Source organism: Dermacentor andersoni, unplaced genomic scaffold (assembly GCF_023375885.2).
Source record: "Dermacentor andersoni unplaced genomic scaffold, qqDerAnde1_hic_scaffold ctg00000830.1, whole genome shotgun sequence".
Classification (NCBI taxonomy): Eukaryota; Metazoa; Arthropoda; class Arachnida; order Ixodida; family Ixodidae; genus Dermacentor; species Dermacentor andersoni.
In genome coordinates, this window is record NW_027315507.1 from 1 (window position 1) to 4,932 (window position 4,932).

General features: G+C 58.9%; 1 non-coding gene across 1 annotated transcript; it reads left to right on the forward strand.

Annotated features, from left to right (window-relative positions):
* The first annotated feature begins 4,740 nt into the window (after positions 1-4,740).
* On the forward strand, positions 4,741-4,932 carry LOC140215108 (U2 spliceosomal RNA). Its single transcript, XR_011892028.1, has one exon. It is a non-coding gene; the product is annotated as a U2 spliceosomal RNA (small nuclear RNA).

The window sequence follows — 4,932 nt, forward strand, 5'->3', positions numbered from 1 at the left end:
GCTTACGTCGGCAGCACAATGCCGAAGTCGTGAAAGCGCAGCGCGTCCACCGAATGCGCGAACGGCAATTTCTCGCCAATGGCCAGTACGGTTTCCTGCACAATTGCCTGTCTGTCGCCCTACGGGGCCCCCGGCCGATCGATTCGAGGCACGCTAGCACGGCCCCTTCGCCATTTCCGAGCACGAGTGCGAACAGTGCGGGCGGCGTGCTCGACGCCCCGGCTGACGTCGTTTCGGACTTTGTCTCTTCGCGTGCTCGCGGCAACGCCGCGGCCAACGACGACGTCTGCGCGGTTCTTTGCCGGTTCCCGGCGTGCTACAGTGCAGCCCTCTGCAGGGTGACACCGGCTCCGTCGTGGCCGTGCGGCGGCTTGTACGCAAAAGTTGCGTCAAAGGCGTCGCGCTCGCGCCGCCCCGGCACACGCGGTTTCGGACTTTGTCTCTTCCAGCGCTCGCGTAGTCGTGGGCACGATTGTCGACGTCGCAACGGTGCGCGGACACCGCCACGAGCACGCGCAAGACGAAAATCGCACTACGGTACAATGTCGGCCGGGGCCGTACGGCCCCTTACAGTAGCAGCGATAAGTGCCCAGACCTCCATGGGGCCGTACTCGTGCGACGCGGCGGCGTACTGCGCCGAGCCGAGCGCCAATATTTGGCTTTTGCAGGGCGGATTCGAGCTCTGGCGATCGCCGCGGTACCGCCGCTCACCGATTCAAGGCACGCTAGCGCGGCCCCTTCGCCATTTCCGAGCACGCGTGCGAACAGTGCGGGCGGCGTGCTCGACGCCCCGGCTGACGTCGTTTCGGACTTTGTCTCTTCGCGTGCTCGCGGCAACGCCGCGGCCAACGACGACGTCTGCGCGGTTCTTTGCCGGTTCCCGGCGTGCTACAGTGCAGCCCTCTGCAGGGTGACACCGGCTCCGTCGTGGCCGTGCGGCGGCTTGTACGCAAAAGTTGCGTCAAAGGCGTCGCGCTCGCGCCGCCCCGGCACACGCGGTTTCGGACTTTGTCTCTTCCAGCGCTCGCGTAGTCGTGGGCACGATTGTCGACGTCGCAACGGTGCGCGGACACCGCCACGAGCACGCGCAAGACGAAAATCGCACTACGGTACAATGTCGGCCGGGGCCGTACGGCCCCTTACAGTAGCAGCGATAAGTGCCCAGACCTCCATGGGGCCGTACTCGTGCGACGCGGCGGCGTACTGCGCCGAGCCGAGCGCCAATATTTGGCTTTTGCAGGGCGGATTCGAGCTCTGGCGATCGCCGCGGTACCGCCGCTCACCGATTCAAGGCACGCTAGCGCGGCCCCTTCGCCATTTCCGAGCACGCGTGCGAACAGTGCGGGCGGCGTGCTCGACGCCCCGGCTGACGTCGTTTCGGACTTTGTCTCTTCGCGTGCTCGCGGCAACGCCGCGGCCAACGACGACGTCTGCGCGGTTCTTTGCCGGTTCCCGGCGTGCTATAGTGCAGCCCTCTGCAGGGCGACACCGGCTCCGTCGTGTCCGTGCGGCGGCTTGTACGCAAAAGTTGCGTCAAAGGCGTCGCGCTCGCGCCGCCCCGGCACACGCGGTTTCGGACTTTGTCTCTTCCAGCGCTCGCAACCATGTCGGGGCCGACGCCGACGACTGCGTGGTGTTTCAACGATTGCCGGCGTGACACAATGCAGCTGCGTGCGGGATGCCAGCGATTCCGTCGTGTCCGTGCGGCGGCTTGTACGCAAAAGTTGTGTCAAAGGCGTCGCGCTCGCGCCGCCCCGGCACACGCGGTTTCGGACTTTGTCTCTTCCAGCGCTCGCGTAGTCGTGGGCACGATTGTCGACGTCGGAACGGTGCGCGGACACCGCCACGAGCACGCGCAAGACGAAAATCGCACTACGGTACAATGTCGGCCGGGGCCGTACGGCCCCTTACAGTAGCAGCGATAAGTGCCCAGACTCCATGGGGCCGTACTCGTGCGACGCGGCGGCGTACTGCGCCGAGCCGAGCGCCAATATTTGGCTTTTGCAGGGCGGATTCGAGCTCTGGCTATCGCCGCGGTACCGCCGCTCACCGATTCAAGGCACGCTAGCGCGGCCCCTTCGCCATTTCCGAGCACGCGTGCGAACAGTGCGGGCGGCGTGCTCGACGCCCCGGCTGACGTCGTTTCGGACTTTGTCTCTTCGCGTGCTCGCGGCAACGCCGCGGCCAACGACGACGTCTGCGCGGTTCTTTGCCGGTTCCCGGCGTGCTATAGTGCAGCCCTCTGCAGGGCGACACCGGCTCCGTCGTGTCCGTGCGGCGGCTTGTACGCAAAAGTTGCGTCAAAGGCGTCGCGCTCGCGCCGCCCCGGCACACGCGGTTTCGGACTTTGTCTCTTCCAGCGCTCGCGTAGTCGTGGGCACGATTGTCGACGTCGGAACGGTGCGCGGACTACGCCACGAGCACGCGCAAGCCGAAAATCGCACTACGGTACAATGTCGGCCGGGGCCGTACGGCCCCTTACAGTAGCAGCGATAAGTGCCCAGACCTCCATGGGGCCGTACTCGTGCGACGCGGCGGCGTACTGCGCCGAGCCGAGCGCCAATATTTGGCTTTTGCAGGGCGGATTCGAGCTCTGGCGATCGCCGCGGTACCGCCGCTCACCGATTCAAGGCACGCTAGCGCGGCCCCTTCGCCATTTCCGAGCACGCGTGCGAACAGTGCGGGCGGCGTGCTCGACGCCCCGGCTGACGTCCTTTCGGACTTTGTCTCTTCGCGTGCTCGCGGCAACGCCGCGGCCAACGACGACGTCTGCGCGGTTCTTTGCCGGTTCCCGGCGTGCTATAGTGCAGCCCTCTGCAGGGTGACACCGGCTCCGTCGTGTCCGTGCGGCGGCTTGTACGCAAAAGTTGCGTCAAAGGCGTCGCGCTCGCGCCGCCCCGGCACACGCGGTTTCGGACTTTGTCTCTTCCAGCGCTCGCAACCATGTCGGGGCCGACGCCGACGACTGCGTGGTGTTTCAACGATTGCCGGCGTGACACAATGCAGCTGCGTGCGGGATGCCAGCGATTCCGTCGTGGCGGTGCGGCGGCTTGTACGCAAAAGTTGCGTCAAAGGCGTCGCGCTCGCACCGCCCCGGCACACGTGGTTTCGGACTTTGTCTCTTCGAGCGCTCGCAGCGATGTCGAGGCGATCGCTTACGTCTGCACGGTTTGCGGTGTGCTACAATGCAGCAGTCTGCCGCACTACACCTCTTGGTTGCCGAGGCCAGCACGGCAATTTACTGAAGCGAGCGCATTGCGCCCAGGCGGCAGCGGACTTTGTTGCTTCGGGAGTGCTCTTGCTGTAAAATTTGAACGGCTGCAGCTGCGCGAAGCAAGTGTACCTATTTTCACTCTCTCTCTGTCTGCCTTTGAGGCGACTGTAATTTCACTTTAAACGCAACTGGAGGCGGGAGCAACCTGATGAGAGTAGGTGGACTTCGGTACATGTAATTTAGAAATTGCTTTCAAGCTTTGAGGACATACACCTTCGCGCCATCTGCTTTCCCCGTCTCTTTGGCACTTTATAGTATGTGCTGCATGCTCTGCATTCCAAAGAAACACGCCTGTCTCTCTCCCTCTCTCACGTTCTTCTTCTTTTTGTAGCTGCTGTTGTAGAAGATGCTATGCTCTTTAATCGCTGTAACATAGAGTGCTTGCACAAGCCAACAACTTTTGCGTGTTTTTTTTTTTTTTCTCTTCCCAAGACGTTTCTGCCATTATTCACTAACTCTCGTTCTTAGTATGCAATGGAGCGTTAGCTCACGCCATCTACCTTTCTTTCTGTATTGCAAAGTCCGCAGGTTTTCCTAGTTCCGTACACAGATGGCGCCAATGCGTTTTGGCGCCAGGTTCGAACGACCTCGCTCTACTCGTGTTTGGCATTTGAATGTTTCAAAGGGGTTTGCGACAGGGGGTGGTTCTTGTGCAAGGCTGAGCTTTCCAGCTGCGTTTAAGCTATGCTAGCATGTGTGCGTATATATATATATATATATATATATATATATATATATATATATATATATATATATATATATATATAAATACACAAACACACACACACACACATGCATATATACATACACACACACGGTAATGGTAAAGATGATGAGGTAGCACTTTTTTTTTTCTTTTTTTTACAATGCCTGTGTTTCAGATGGCGATCTTTCTCCCCTCTATGTTTCCGGTTGGAAGGAGTGTGCAGCGTTTTCTATATTTATTTTGTCATTCACTTCTATGTTGCTCGTCTTCGTACATGGGGCATGCTACCTAATTCTACCGGTCGATTCGACACGTTGCGATCCGTCCCGGCCTGTGCCGTATCAAAATTTTCAGTGGGCCTTGCGGTAAATAAAAAGAAATGAAGGAAATGCGCGTAGTATATTACAATTGCACACGGGCTTGAAACGAAGCCCTCAAGGAAGGTCACCTTGAGCGGTCGCATTCAGACGGAAGTAAGCATTCCCCTGGCGCGTTTTTTTTCCGCTCGCCTGTTCCGTTTTCTACGAGGTTGCCTTGGTTGGTTTCGCGTTACAAGCAAGCTTGCACTCGGGTCTCGTTTCTACGCGACAGCGTTTCGTTAACAGCGAAAGACTGAGGCGTTGCGAATTCATCCGTGAGATAGGGAGCGTTGAGTCTGTACACAGGCTGAATTTTATAATATTGCCCACGCTGTTGCTGAGGTTACCCATGTCGGCAGGGCGCCCACAAGGCAGTAGTACAATGAAGTGAAGTGAAGGACATCGCTTCTCGGCCTTTTGGCTAAGATCAAAGTGTAGTATCTGTTCTTATCAGCTTAATATCTGATACGGGTTCTATATGGACCCACGATATTAAACCTATTTTTGGAAGTTGGCGGAGTGCTTGAAGCCTGCTTCACCTCCGCCGCAGGTCGGCCCGGTATTGCACTACCTCCGGGATCGGCCCCGCTCAC